The sequence below is a fragment of the Dermacentor albipictus genome, chromosome 5 (genome assembly GCF_038994185.2).
Source record: "Dermacentor albipictus isolate Rhodes 1998 colony chromosome 5, USDA_Dalb.pri_finalv2, whole genome shotgun sequence".
Classification (NCBI taxonomy): Eukaryota; Metazoa; Arthropoda; class Arachnida; order Ixodida; family Ixodidae; genus Dermacentor; species Dermacentor albipictus.
The window spans coordinates 171,179,234-171,195,514 of NC_091825.1; the positions used below are offsets into that span (position 1 = coordinate 171,179,234).

General features: G+C 49.7%; 1 pseudogene; it reads right to left on the reverse strand.

Moving 5' to 3' along the window:
- Positions 1 to 13,749: 13,749 nt before the first annotated feature.
- On the reverse strand, positions 13,750 to 15,963 carry LOC135916691 (uncharacterized; annotated as a pseudogene).
- Positions 15,964 to 16,281: the final 318 nt, after the last annotated feature.

Below are 16,281 nucleotides of genomic sequence, written 5' to 3' on the forward strand. Positions count from 1 at the left end.
ATACTCGTATGAGGTGGTGCGAGGAATTTGGAAACGAGTAATGGCGGAAGCGCTGATGTCCGCAAATGCTTTCCTGTCGGGGTTCGAAGCTCAACAAAATCGGCAGGCCGGTTGGCCTTGGGGGCCCGCGATACAACCATAAATGGAGCAGTGCAGGGTGATATGGGCTGGGCCTCTCTTAAAGTCAAGAAAGCGCAGAGCAAAATTAGCTTTGAAGAAAGGCTAAACAACGGAGATGCAAAAAGCCAGCAGATTCCAAGCCTTGTGGGAATCGATGTTATGCGAAGCAGTGTGCGGAGAGCCTACCAAGTTAGCGAAACGACCATGAGGGCACCAATACGTAGGCGACTGTTCCATGACCTACATGGCACGCATGTTATGACATTCATGTCATGACCTATCATTTAAGTTCGTCATACACCCTTGTCAAAATATGCCAATTTTTGTACATACTAAGACGTAGGCGGCTCTTTCATGACTTACATGACACACATGTAATGACATTCATGTCATTACCTATCATTTATGTTCGTCATACGATCCTGTCATACTATGCCAATTCGATATACTTCGATATGTACGGCTTTCCTCCAGGTATCGAAATTTGCTCCTCTGCCAGCGTTGTATGCCAAGCTTCAAAGAAAGGACTTCAGCCCCGGTACGTCGGTAAGAGTGAGTCATCATCATCATCATCAGCCTGGTTACGCCTACTGCAGGGCAAAGGCCTCTCCCATACTTCTCCAACTACCCCGGCCATGTACTAATTGTGGCCATGTTCTCCCTGCAAACGTCTTAATGTAATCCGCCCACCTAACTTTCTGCCGCCCCGTGCTACGCTTACCTTCCCTTGGAATCCAGTCCGTAACCCTTAATGACCATCGGTTATCTTCCCTCCTCATTACATCTCCGGCCCATGTCCATTTCTTTTTGTTGATTTCAACTAAGATATCATTTACCCGCGTTTGTTCCCTCACCCAATCTGCTCTTTTCTTATCCCTTAACGTTACACCCATTATTCTTATTTCCATAGCGCGTTGCGTCGTCCTCAATTTCAGTAGAACCCTTTTCGTAAGCCTCTAGGTTTCTGCCCCTTACGTGAGTACTGGTAACACACAGCTGTTATACACTATTCTCTTGGGGGATAGCGGCAGCCTGCAGTTCATGATTTGAGAACGCCTGGCAAACGCACCCCAGCCCATTCTTATTCTTCTGGTTATTTCAGTCTCATGATCCGGATCTGCCGTCACTACCTGCCCTAAGTTGATGTATTCCCTTACCACTTCCAGTGCCTCGCTACCTATCGTAAACTGCTGTTCTCTTCCGAGACTGTTAAACATTACTTTAGTTTTCTGAAGATTATTTTTCAGACCCTCCCTTCTGCTTTGCCTCTCCAGGCCAGTGAGCATGCATTGCAATTGGTCTCATGAGTTGCTAAGCAAGGCAATATCAAGTTGCTAAGGTATTCTCCATCCACTTTTATCCCCAATGCTTCCCACTCCAGGTCTCTGAATACCTCCTGTAAACATGCTGTGAATAGCATTGAAGAGATCGTATCTTCCTGTCTGACGCCTTTCTTTATTGGGATTTTGTTGCTTTCTTTATGGAGGACTACGGTGGCTGTGGAGCCGCTATATATATCGTCCAGTATTTTAACATATGGCTCATCTACACCCTGATTCCGTAATGCCTCCATGACTGCTGAGGTTTCGACTCAATCAAACGCTTTTTCGTAATCAATGAAAGCTATATATAAGGGTTGGTTATATTCAGCACATTTCTATACCACCTGATTGATAGTGTGAATATGGTCTATTGTTGAGTATCCTTTACGGAATCCTGCCTGGTCCTTTGGTTGACACAAGTTTAAGGTGTTCCTGATTCTATTTGCGATTACCTTAGTAAATACTTTGTAGGCAACGGACAGTAAGCTGATCGGTCTATAATTTTTCAAATCTTTGGCGTCCATTTTCTTATGGATTAGGATTATGGTAGCGTTCTTCCAAGATTCCGGTACGCTCGAAGTCATGAGGCATTGCGTATACAGGGTGGCCAGTTTCTCTAGAGCAATCTGCCTACCATGCTTCAACAAATCTGCTGTTACCTGATCCTCCCCAGCTGCCTTCCCCCTTTGCATAGCTCCCTAGGCTTTCTTTACTTCCATCGGCGTTGCTTGTGGGATTTCAAATTCGTCTAGACTATTCTCTCTACCATTATCGTGGTGGGTGCCACTCGTACTGTATAAATCTTCATAGAACTCTTTAGCCACGTGAACGATCTCATCCATATCAGTAATAATATTGCCAGCTTTGTTTCGTAACACATACATCTGATTCTTGCTTAGTCCTAGTTCCTTCTTCACTGCTTTTAGGCTTTCTCCGTTCCTGAGGGCATGTTCAATTCTATACATATTATACTTCCTTATGTCAGCTGTCTTACGCTTGTTGATTAACTTCGAAAGTGCTGCCAGTTCGGCTTCTTTGATTGATCGGCTTCTTATGTACCCGTTACTTCCATTCCCTCCTCAAGTCTAGGCTAATTCGAGTTCTTACCATTCTATGGTCCCTGCAGCGCACCTTGCCGAGCATGTCCACATTTTGTATGATGCCAGGGTTAGCGCAGAGTATAAGGTCTATTTCATTTCTAGTCTCGCCATTCGGAATCTGAATCTGGCTACGTTTAACGCTAGAATGTTATGTAGTGAGGCGAGTCTAGAAGTGCTATTGGAGGAATAAGACGGCAGTAAACGGGATATAATAGGACTCAGTGAAGTTAGGAGGACGAAAGAAGAATATACAGTGCTGAAAAGCGAGCACGTCCTGTCCTATCGGGGCTTAGCGGAGAGACGAGAACTAGGAGTCGGATTCCTTATTAATAAGAATATAGCTGGTAACATAGAGGAATTCTATAGCATTAACGAGAGGGTGACAGGTCTTGTTGTGAAACTTAATAAGAGGTACAAATTGGAGGTCGTACAGGTCTACGCCCCTACATCCAGTCATGATGATGACCAGGAAGTCGAAAGCTTCTATAAAGACGTGGAATCGGCGATGGGTAAAGTGAAAACAAAATGCACTATACTGATGGACGACTTCAATGCCAGGGTAGGCAAAAAGCAGGCTGGAGACAAGTCAGCGGGGGAATATGGCATAGGCTCTAGGAATAGCAGGGGAGAGTTATTAGTAGAGTTTGCAGAACATGACACGACAACGAAACTCGTTTGTTTTAAATACAGCATACATCGAAACAATTTATTTTCATTTGATAAAAAGGTGGTTGCATTCCGTCGCGACGCGCATTTAAGCTATAACACAATAAAGAGAACTCGCGCGCTGTATAGTATCGATATCCGCGAAAAGCTGGGCCGAATGTTCTGCCTACCCCTTACGAGATAATCAGCGCACAGTTACGCAAAGAAGGGAGCTATTGCGCCGTTCCCCGCTATTCAGCTGCACCTCTCTCCTTCTGTCTTTCTCTCCCCGATTCCTTTCCCCACGCAGAGTAGCATGCAAGCGATGTCTATACGCCGGCTAAAATCTCCGCCTTTCATCAAAGGGTTCTCTGTCTCTCTCTGTCTGGAATAACCGCGCACAACGCTCGCATCGAAATCAGCGTTCCTTGGACAGCCTCGCATCAAAACTCGCACGTGCAACTGAGTTGGTCAGCGGCGTGCGCTCAGAGCATCCAAACGCCAAGAGAAAAATGTGGTACTTGGTTTCCAACTTCACGCCCCTTTTCCGCCGCTCATTAGCTTAGCGGGCGACAAAGCTCGCTCCGCCATGCTGGGCGCAGCTCGCGCGCATAACGGCGCGCACACAGCGAGTCAAACACGTGCTCCTTTCCATTCGCGTTCAATCGCATCTGCAGTGCGGCGAGGTGCCCCTTTGCCGAGCGCCATCGAAACATGCACCGCTTCTGAAAGCTACTTGGCCGCCCGGTTATTTCTTGGCCAGGCTGCTCGCGCAATAGACTGGCCGGCCGTTTGTCGGCCTCCTTGGGATCAACGTGATTTCATTTTGCCGTCTCGGCGAGAGGCGAAGTATGGCCACAGCAAGGGCCCCCTGCACGCTTCGTAGCGGCGGCCTCGCTCGACCGGCTGCTCTTGCGGAGGCCTCACCTAATGAAGGGACACTATTGCATACCGAGGCGTCCAGTGGGAGCTTTGTCGCCGACCGCGGATCCAGTTGTGAAGCGAGAAAAATGCGACACCACGATCCTTATAGCGGAGCGCAGCGCATCGTTCACGAGCCGCGCGTCACGTTATCGAAGAACGAGGCGCGCTGCAGCCACCGAATCTGTAATTAAAAAGTTTCGCTTCTTTTCGTCTCTCCGCACAAGTCCACAATGGCGAGGGATCTGCCCACGTGCGCCGCAAGCGAAGCGCCGCTTTTGCACTTTTCGCGCGTTCTTCGTTTACTTTCGTCCAAAGCGGCTGCTTGCTTTTTGAGAAGCGGGGAGGTCGGGGGGGCAACCGTCGCGAGGGGCACCGCTGTCTTCGTTTTCGACGCTGCCGCCGCGCTGCGCATGCAGCATCGCGCGCGGGCAGCCTCTCACTGCGAGGCGGGATTCGATTAGTTTGCGCTCGACTCATCACGGCAGGCTGACTTCATACGTGGAATGAATATGACGTGTTAACGAGCATTTCATTGCGCGGCAAGACAAACAGCCGCTGGCTGTAGCGCTTAATTGAAACGCCAGCAAAGGACAAGAGCCAGGGTGGTGTAAGCACTAAAGTGAGAACAATCAACAAAGCAAGCTCCTTTCAGAGGCCCACTCGGCCGGTCGGCAGATTCGTCTCTGTGGCAAGCTTTAAGCTGAATTCAACCCGTCCGATAGCGACAGCGTGAGGCGAGGCGTTTGTTTTAGCGCTGACTTACCGGGCTTATTACGGTGGCGTCTGCGTTTATCGCTTTGAGATGGAAAAAGAAAGAAGCCAGGAAGGAAGTTTACAGCATCAGAAACTTCATTGAGATGTGAGGGCGGCACTTTCGGCGGAAGCAGGAGCAGACTTAACGATATCGCCTCGGGCTCGCTGTTCGTCAGTCACTATTCCGGTAAGCCGACGAATCTGCAGGAGGGACTAGTGCACTACTTGAGGTACGACGAATCTGACGGTGGCTGGAAGGACAAACATGCTTGAATCCCGCCTGTAAGGCTCGTTATAAAAGAGAAAAATATCTGATTTCTGTTTTTTTTTATCTTTCCCTTTGCGCAGTGTGCTTGCACAGTTGAGCCTGTTAATTCCTTTCAGTGCACGAAATATCCGCCGAGCGTTAGACTTAAGACATTGACGGAAGAACGATGCTGCTCAGCTTATGTGTACGCGAAAAGGAGCACCTTTCCCTCGTCGCCTACACTTATGCTATGTTCAGACTACGTTCGTAAGGCGCCGATTTTTCGTAACATGCGTAAGCGGAAGCGCAACAAACGTATGCGTCTAGTTTAGACTGCGAACGTAACGGTACCAACGTGCGCAATTCACGCAAAAATCGTGGTTGGAAGTGTTAAAGGGTCGGCAACATTTACGACTGTAATATTACGACCGTTGCGACACAGCCAATGACCAATAAGCTTTCAGTTTTCAACAACCGGTGACGACACTTCCGTCCTCCCGTCTGCAGACAGCTCCGGGCGCGGGAAGTGCCATTCCGCCATTCCGTGCGCACGATTAGGTTGGCTGTGTTCGTGAAAATTTGTGCAGTGCGCCTTGCGAGACTGTTTTCAGTTCATCTGGTTTATCCGCCGAGGAAATCAGCGGCCGCAGATGCGTGCTCCAAACTTCGATGGGTGGTCTCACTAGGTCTTCAAGGAGGCGGCACTGCTGGGGCGACATGCGCATGAAGTTATGAAACATCGCAGCGTCACCAACTTGGAGCTTGGCGAAAAGGTTGTGAAAATCGCCGTCCACGGCCCTGTCGAGAAATACTTGCCGCTTCGAAACCCTTCTGCGTCGCCTTCATCGTCTTTATGCGATTGAATACATGACTAAGTTTTTTTGAGCGTGAATTCCTTCGATCTCGGCCAGCGGTCGCATGTTGATAGGAGCCATATTGGGCTTCTGGTGACGTCGATTCTACAGCTCCAAATTTGATTGGCCTGTTGTAAAAGCCATAAATTTACGCAGCAGTAAATGTGAACAAAGGTGCCGGCTTAACTGCCGTAACTTTTTTTACAGCCGTTACGTTCGATTCCCCGAAAGAGCTGTTACGCGCGTTACGACCGTAGTGTGAACATAGCTTTATACGTGCAGCGCTAGCATTAGGAAATATATAGATTCGTGCGACTTTTTGTAGCGCGCTTTTATTGTCACTAAAGTCTAGGCGAGTGAAATTTACCAAATAGTTCTATCGACATCTGCACGGCAGAGCAACAACTTGAAACTGCGTGTCAGCTTTAGACTCTGCCTGCTCGCCGCATACAACAGCCAACAACACCGGTGATGCAACGCAGTTTGCGCGCGTTTCCAGCACACCGCCGTGGAAGGGGCAGTTGTGCACACTCACTGTGGGACAGATGCGCCAAGCGCTCCCCTCCTGACGCCCCTCGGAATTAATGTCCTATTATGCAAATGACACGTTTTAGGTTTCGTACTCTCCCTTCCACGTGAGTAAGAACCCTTTACTTGGGATTCAAACTCCCGGGGAGACAGGATTAGCCGACCCCCTGGCTTTCTTTACGTTCTGGCCGTCAGCGCGTTCCGCCTGGTGGTGCGTCCGAGCGGACACTTTATTTCGCCCGAGGAGGACTTGGACGGCGCTTCGCTGCCCGCGAGAGTTATTCAGATTGCTCATGCCGTTTACGCCCGGGGACGACTCGGAGCCGCTCGTGTTTGCGCAATTAAAAGGCCGGACGGCGCCAGAAGAAAAACGGGAGCGAATGAACAAACGAGGAATGCTGCGCCTTTTTTTTTTTTATTCCGTCAGGGAAAACTTGTGGGAGGAGAGGGTGCACCGCCATTCGACAAATCGCTGTCACGTGGCCGGAAGGTCTCGCCGAGTCCAATGGGCGCTCTTAATGCGCTCGCCGCACGCACGCTTCTCGCTGCGGCGCTCGAAAAGTGTCGCTGTGCAAAGCTCTCCCTGAAATCTTGGAGCAACGCGGCTACCGGATGAACGCCGAGTATGCAGAGCAGCGCGGGAGGCCAAGACGAGGGCTTTCTCGGCCGCGCATGCATGAGGCAGCGGTAAATAACTTGAGCCCCGTGCGTGCTCTCCCGCCAGCAGAATTAAAGTGTTTTCGCTAATGGAATTAGGAAGCGGCGCGCTTCCTTCCACTGGCCGCGATAAAAGCGGGGCCTCTTGGGGACGCGTGATCATCTTCACCGCCGAGCGAGTGACACGTTCCTAAATGAATCATGCAAATATGCTTCCCTTCTCACACCTAGACACACTTGCTCGGGAGACGCTGAGCGAGCGCAGCCGGTTTCTTTCTGATCCGCACGCAGTTGAGAATGATTCGCTCTGGCAATTCAATCAATGAGGACGTACTGGTAGCCGAACTCGTCTTTGGTAATTACCTTAAACAAGCACGAGTTGAACGACCTGCCTCTGCCGGAACAGATAATTCTCATGCAGCAACATTTTGACTCGTTATATCACAAGGCCGTTCTACTGACCTGTTTAACGTTCACAGTATTTCTTCTTTCTGGTTTTCTTTTTCTTCCGGCCGCACATCCCATTTCAAAGGGAAGCCTTTGTGCGAACCATTCCATACTTTAGTGGCAGTGGCTGTCTGCTGCTGCCTTGCCAGTGGCAGACGACGGCTAACGTGCTACCGCAGGAAAGCCGCTGAAATGTTCGTTCGAGCCCTGCGGAGCAGTTTTCGAGGCGCGATTTTGCTTCGTCCGTCGCTAACTGGCCCTAATAATGTCGCGTCGGAATTGGGCAAGAAAAGTAGAGAAAAGGACCATTATCTATGGCGCACAGCACCCGCACGTTGACAGTTCGTGTTGCTGAAACACGACTCGTGCACACGGTGTGCTCAAACACGCGCGTAATTACCTCAGTTTCAGGTTTTGTCTGCGTGAAATTATGTGTACGTGGTTTTGTAGGTACGTTTACGTACATGCAGGATACTTTTGTTCGGCCGGCGTGTGAGATATTCCAACTGCCTGGGGCCAGGAACGCCTAGCAACAGGGTCGCCTCTGGTCCGGGAATTTTACAGATGTGGTAGCTCATGCACCGGTTGTGGCCGCCATGAGCAACATTTTCACAAGTAGACAGTATTGATAATTTCAACAACGTACAAGGACATGAAAAAGTTTTTAAATTTATTTATTACAGTGCAACCGGTTGGAATTTGATAGCAAGTACGATCTTGATGGCACACCTGGGCAGAGGTTCCAAAATGATTGTCCCCCTGCCTGATCAGTACCATTAACAGTTTTGATGATGAATGTGGTGTTTTTTGGCGCAAGGGCCAAATGTGGCCAAAGAGCGCCAGGCCGGTGGTAATGCGTCCGCAATGGAGGTATGAATAACGAAGGGCAGATGTTACGGTGGCTGTAAAGGGGCCTAAGAACAGTCGGTCTAAAACGCATAAAACCTATACAAGATAAAATTATGCCGATGGTTAATGGGCTGTACAATGGACATGAAATACACATTGTGAAGTAATGATGATTTAGTGATATGTCTCACAGATATACTTTTTCCAATGAACACTACTGCCTAACAAAATCCTTGGAGTGCAAGGGCCTGTAGGCATGTGCTAAGCTAAACTACCATCACAGCGTCATCCTCTAGAAAGAGGATGTGCTATGAATATCTGGGGCTAAAAACTTGCAAGTTGAGATCGTTCAAGAAATTTAGAACTAATTTGGTGTCAAAGAACGGTTCTTCACCAAGAAACATTGCTGGATGGAGAGGGGTGTGCTGACGATATACAAGGGGAAAATGTCTCTCTGTCTCAGCTTCGGCTTCCCGACACTCCCCGAGGACGTGGAGAACGGTCAGCCTCTCACCACATCTACCACACGTTGGAGGTTCATTTTCAGTCAGTAAAAAATTGTGGGTGTCATAGGTGTGTCCTATCCTGAGTCGACAGAACAGGGCATCAGTTCGTCGTGTTTTCGCTTTCGGGGGCCAGAAATCTAACTTTGGCTTAATCAAGTGAAGCTTATTCGTAGCTTCCATGTCCCACAAGCGTTGCCAGTGGCTTCGCAGATTCTTCCGTAAGAGAGGCTTCAGATCTGTGACAGGGACAGCAGCCGTAGGAATAATAGCTTGCGAGGTGATTGACGTAGCCATTTTGTCAGCTAGTACATTCCCCTCGATGCCTCTATGGCGAGGTACCCAGCATATAATGACATGCTGGTTAGACATACGTTCTACAGAGAATGGAATAGAGCTCAGTAAGTACATGGTTTTAGTGTTTACAGAGTGACTTCAAGGGTTTTACGACGCTTAAGGAGTCTGTAAATATAACTGATTTTGGAAGATTTGATTTTCTGATATGTTTCACAGCCGACAACAGTGCATGGACCTCAGCCGTAAATATACTTGTTTCAGGGTGCAGCACACCGGATTCCGAGAAGGATGGACCAATGGCTGCGTAGGACACCCCGGCATGCGACTTAGAAGCGTCTGTGTAGAACTCTGTACACGAGTACTTGTACTGGAGCTCCAAGAAATGCATTTTGATATGTGTCTCTGGCGCATGTTTAGTGACCTCTACAAAGGATGTGTCACACTCTATCAGCTACCACTGCCATGGCGCTAACAGTTTCGCGAGCCATAAGACAATGTTCAAGCACCGGAACACCCATCTCCTCACTGAGATTTCTTGTGCGCAAAGAGAACGGTCTTCTCGCTGCAGGTCGGTTATTGAAGAGCATGGCATCGGTCATATCGTTTATGCGTGAATAAGAGGGGGTGTTCGTGGTTAGAATTTACTTTGAGGAAATATGTAAAAGTGCCATATGATCTCGGAAAATGGAGCGACCATACATTTGCTTCTGCATAAAGGCTTTGTACTGGGCTTGTCCTGAAGCCTCCAGTCGCGAGGCGGATTCCTAAATGGTGGACAGAATCCAACATCTTTAAAGCACTTGGTGTAGCGGACTGATATATTATAGCGCCATAGTCAAGACGTGAGCCGATAAGACACCTATACAAGTTCAAAAGACATTTCCTGTCACTGCCCCATGTTGTACTTGTTAGAAGCTTCAATAAGTTCATTATTTTGAGGCATTTAGCCTTCAAGCATTTAATATGCGGGATGAATGTCAGTTTCGAATCCAGTATGATGCCGAGAAACTTGTGCTCGGCGCTTACAGGTAATCGGCTACCAGAGAGCTCAATAGCAGGACGTGGTACTATTCCTCTCTTATCCGTGAAAAGAACGCAGGTACGTTTCTGTGGGCTCAACCTGAAAGAATTTTCGTCAGCCCATATTGCCACTTTATTTAAGGCATGTTGGACATTTAAAACCAAGCTGAACGTCATCTACATATACAGAGTATGAGATCGTTCGTGGGATAGCCATGCCCAATAAATTCATTTTCACAATAAAGAGTGTGCAGCTTAGCACACCACCTTGTGGAACACCAGTTTCCTGGGTGAAAGACCTTGACAAGGCATGGCCCACCCTAACACGAAATGTGCGGTTAGAAAGGTAACTTTCAATGATACTTAACATACTCCCGCGGATACCCACAGCGGAAAGGTCTCGAATAATACCGAAGCGCCATGTGGTGTCGTATGCATTCTCCAAATTAAGAAATACGGAGAGAAAAAACCGTTTGTGCATGAAGGCATCCCTTATATTTGGCTCAATGCGGACAAGGTGGTCTGCCGTCGACCTGCGTTCTCTGTAACCACACTGGTAAGGATCTAGTAGTCTATTGCTCTCAATTAAGGATATAGATTAGGCACCGGTTTATCATCTTTTCAAAAATCTTGCAGAAACAGCTTGTCAAAGCGATAGGCCTGTAACTACTAGGTAAGGACGGGTGCTTACCCTGTTTGAGTATGGGTATTATTACAGCTTCTTTCCAAGAAGATGGAATATATCCAGTGGCCCACATGACACTAAAAAGTGAGAGGAGTGTTTTCTGTGTTTCAGGATGCAGGTATTTGATCACTTCATAAATGATACGGTCACCACCTGGTGCTGAGCTGTTGCAACTAGCAAGAGAAGTTTTGAGCTCAGCTAAACTGAACGGGCGGTCGTAATCTTCATTTTGGGCACATTTCCGATCAAGGCGCTGTCGCTCTGCGCGTTCTTTGAATTTCAGGAATGACTGTGAGTAATGCGATGCACTGGAGATATACTCAAAGTGTTCCCCGAGACAGTCTGCCTGGTCTTCCAGGCCATCTCCATGGGTACTTATTAAGGGAAGGGGGTTCGTCTCTCGGCCTTTTAGTTTATGCACCCTACTCCACACTTTTGCCTCGTCTTTGTAAGTATTTATTCTAGATATGTACCGCTCCCAGCTCTCTCTCTTCGCACGTCGACGTATTCTCCTGCCTTGAGATTTGACTTGTTTGAAATTTATAAGGTTTTCAGCTGTTGGAGTATTACGAAGCAATCCCGAAGCTTTGTTTTGATTTTTGCGTGCATTTCGACATTCGTCATTCCACCATGGCATGCGACGGTTCTTTGCCAGTCTGTTAAATTGTTTAATGCATTTTGTTGCAGCGTCAGTAATAAAACCAGTTAGGTATGCCACAGCATCGTCTATATTAAAATCAGAAATGTCGTCCCATCCGAAACACGTGATTACTCGAAACAGTTCCCAGTTTGCTGATTCGAGGTTCCATCGAGGGAAAAGCGGCGAGCATGCATCTGGTTTCGTTAGGTTTAATGCTATTGGGAAGTGGTCACTCCGATAGCGGTTCTTGAGAACAGACCACTCCAGGTAAGGAAATAGTGAACTCGAAACGATGCTCAAGTCTATGGCCGAGTATGTGTTATGTGTAACATTGTAATACGTTGGTTCTTTTTTGTTCAATAAACATGCACCTGAAGAAAACAGAAAATTTTCTATCAGGCGCCCACGCGCATCGGAACGAGAGTCGCCCCAAAGGGGGCTATGTGCGTTTAAATCACCAACGATTATGTATGGTGGAGGAAGTTCATCGATAAGGCTTTGAAACTCTGCTTTAGAAAATTGACAGGAGGGGGAGACGTATATCGAACAAACTGCGATTACCTTCCCAAACAGCACAGCTCGGACTGCAACTGCCTCAAGAAGAGTTCGGAGTTTGATTTGCTGACATGCAACGCCCTTATCGACTATTACGGCTACACCCCCTAAGGAGGTGAGTGCATCTTCGCGGTCTTTGCGGAAAGTGGCATATTGCCTTAGAAAGTTGGTCTGTGTTACTTTTAGGTGTGTTTCTTGGACACACAGCACCTTTGGAGTGTATTTGCGAAGGAGTTCTTTACCATGATCAAGATTGTGAAGAAGTCCTCTCACGTTCCATTGTATTATTTGGGTATCCATAATGGGAACGAGGTTAGTGCTGTGTGTCTAGAAAGAGAATTTAGGTTACAGGACCCTTTTCCGGTCCTGTAATTCGATGTTTCTCTTTTTTTGAGCGGTCGAGCGATTCTAGCCGCTACTTAGGCGCTAGTGGCGCCCTTTGACTTGGTGTCGTGTCCATCGCCTCCTGCAAAGCGCTGGACACCCGCTCTTGTGAGCAATTTGTTTGTTGAGAAAGCCTCTTCTCAAAGGATGAGGCCCTTGAGGCCACCAGTCCGGAGGTCGACGGCCCCTTCTCGGATGACGGAGCAGCGCTAGCCGCAAGCGCCGAGGGGGCAGGTGACGTCACTGCCGGTTCACTAGGTGTGGGCCGGACAGCCGCCGGAGGCCGTTGTGGCGCTGCCCCCTGACGAGCCACTTCGGCAAAGCTATTCTTGGGTAAGAAGGATACGCGCCTGCGTGCCTCCTTAAACGAAACGTTCTCTTTGGTTTTGAGTGCCACTATTTCATTTTCTTTTTTCCAATGTGGGCAGGACCGCGAGTACGCGGGGTGCTCCCCTTCACAATGTACACAGTGTGGAGTGTTCTGGCATGACTCGGACGGATGTTCATGGTCGCTACATTTGGCACAGGTTAGTCGGCCACGGCAGTTCTGGGAACTGTGGCCAAACCTTTGACACTTAAAACATCGGAGGGGATTTGGGATATACGGCCTCACCCTGATCTTCACATAGCCTGCCTCGATTGTTTCGGGCAGGACACTTGAACCAAATGTTAGAATAAGATGCTTATTCTGAATTTCTTTACCATCGCGCCTCATTTTGATTCGTTTTACACTGATCACATTCTGGTCACTACAGCCTTCAAGTAGTTCAGCCTCTGTCAGATCAATCAGGTCACTATCTGATACAACACCACGGCTGGTGTTCATGGTGCGATGCGGTGTCACATTCACTGGAACGTCCCCAAAAGAGACAAGATTCGGCAGCTTTTCAAACTGATTTTAACTCGGAGTTCCAAAAGGAGATCTCCACTTGCAAGTCGGGTTACTTTAAAACCTTGGCCAAGAATCTCGGTTATTGATTTAGACACTAGAAAAGGAGAGATCATTCTCGATGACTTTGCGGTTTTCTCCGAGTGGATGACAGGAAATTTGGGAAAGTTTTCATTGTGGCGACCATAGAACTTAAATACTTCTTCGGTGCGCCCTCGTTTACGAGGGCGATTAGGAAGGGGTGGAAGATAGAGAGAGAGAGAGAACAACTTTAATAAATATGCCTGCAGAGTCGGTTAGGCTCCCTCCACGCAGGGAGGACAAGCTTTTACCGCGACGCGGCCACTACGTCAGTCTCGTGCATTGTGCTCCTCGAGGTCTTGGTTCCTCGCTACTTCCGCGGATCCGAGAGGGCCGCCACCCCCTTCCTGGGGGTGCTGCCCCCCTTCTCCTCGGTTTCGCGAGGTCGCTGCCTCTCTAGAGCTGCCGAGACCTGCTGAACGGCCTTTAGTTGTGTATCTTGGTCATAGGTTCGCGTTGCAGCGTCTAGCTGCGGCGGGATCGTCGTCTTCTCACTGGCTTCTCGTGGATTTATACTACAGTCCCAAAGGATGTGAGCCACGGTGGCTCTCTCCTTAGCGCACAGTCTACACACGTCACTCGCGTACACGCTCGGACACACGTGCTTAGCTAGCACCGGGGTGAGCAGGGACACCGTCTGTAATTGCCTGTATAACACTGCCTCCTCCCGGGTAAGCCCTGGGTGAGGTGGCGGCATAGTCTGCCTGTTAAGTCTGTACCACTTCACTATTTCGTTGAAGGTGATCATCTTGTCCTTGGCACTGCACCGCAACCAACACGCCGAGTCGGCCGTGCTTGCAGCTGCGCGGTTGGTTAGTCCTCGCGCGGCCGAGTTGGCCGTCTCGTTGTGGTTCACGTTCCCGCGTTCCGACACGTCACTGCCCATGTGGGCCGGAAACCACTTGATCACCACAGCGCTTTTGCGTCCGATGTCTTCGGCCTTGCGCAGTATGCGCGCAGCCTCACTACATACCCTACCCTTGGCGTAGTTCTTCACTGCCGTTCTAGAGTCACACAACACTGTAGTGCATCCGGGGTCGGAGAGGGCCAAGGCGATGGCCACCTCTTCCGCCCGGTGCGCCTCTCGAGTCCGGACGCTCGCCGCGGTCTTCGTTGCACCCGTCGATGCCCCGACAGCCACCACCGCGTATGCGTCGCTGCTCTCTCTATACTCCGCCGCGTCCACGTAGATGGCGCCTTCTTTCTGGCGTGGAGGTCCACGAGAGCCCTGGCCCTCGCCAACCTCCGCTCCTTGTTGTGCTCGGGGTTCACGTTCCTCGGGATCGGGCAGACCCTGAGCTTTCTGCTGATGGTATCCGGTATAGGTACGTCTTTCTGCTGCTTGCCTTCCCTCGGCTCGAGGCCAAGGTCCCAGAGTATCTTTCTTCCGGTTCTCGTTTCAAAGAGACGCTCGAGTTGCGCCGTTCTCTGTGCTTCGGCTATTTCGTCCAGCGTGTTTTGGACTCCCAGCGCCATGAATTTTTCGGTGCTCGTGCTGCCGAGGAGGCCGAGTGCCGCCTTATACGCCTTGCGTGTGGTGGCGTCTATCTTGTTACGTTCGCTCGGCCTCCAGTTGTGGAAGGCGGCCACGTACGTTATGTGGCTAAGTGCGAAGGATTGAACAAGCCTAGTCAGGCTCTCCTCCTTCATCCCCGCTCTTCTGTTGGACACCCTCTTGATGAGTCTCATTGCCGCGGCCACTTTGCACGCGAGCTTGTTGACCGTTTCACCGTTGACTCGATTTTGCTGGATGAGCAGCCCGAGCACTCTAATCTTCTCGACCCCCGGTGTTACTTGTCCTCCCGCTGTCTTGACCGTGATCTTGGGCCGCTCGTTCTTGACTTCCATGTTCTTTCTTTTCCTGCCCGCTCCTGTCGGTCGAATCACCAGCAGTTCTGTCTTGGCCGGACAGCAAACGAGTCCCGACCCGCCCAGCTGCTCCTCGGCGGCGTTGACCGCTTCTTGCAGCGTTGTCTCGATGTGTCCGTCGCTTCCTCCCGGTACCAATAGCGTAAGGTGGTCGGCGTAGATGGGGTGCCAGACTCCCGCTACTCTTTCTTGCCGGTTGCCCACCCCGATCATCACGAGGTTGAAGAGAAGCGGGGAGATCACCGAGCCCTGCGGAGTTCCGACGCTGCCCAGCTTCTTCTCTTCGAGCTGTAGGTCTCCCGCGCAGATTTCGGTGGTCCGTTCCGTCAGGAAGTCTTTGATGTACTGGTATGTCCTTCTGCCGATGTTTAGTCTGGATACTTGGGCAAGGATAGCCGAGTGCCTCACTTTATCGAAGGCGCTCTTCAAGTCCAGCCCGAGTATGGCTCTGTTGTCCTTGGTGCCCATCGTATCGTCGATGATCTCGTTCTTCAGTAAGATCATGGCGTCTTACGCCCCGAGCTTCTTCCGAAACCCGATGATGGAATTTGGGTAAAGCTCCGATTCTTCCAGGTAACGCTGCCACCTGTTCATGAGAACGTGCTCGAGGACCTTTCCCACGCACGAAGTGAGCGAGATCGGCCTGAGGTTCTCTAGGTTGGGCGGCTTGCCAGGCTTGGGGATGAGGATCGTCTTGGCTGCTTTCCATTGCTTGGGCAGCCTTCCTTCTTGCCAGCACTTGTTGTAGAAATTCGTGAGCTTTTCTATGGCCGCTTCGTTGAGGTTCTTGAGCCCTCTGTTGGTCACTGCGATCCTGCAGGGCAACTGACTTCCCATGTCTGGATGTCTCGATCTAGCGTCTCGTTCTCATTGCCTTGGTAATCCGGGTGTCTTTCCGTGGCGGTGGTCGGT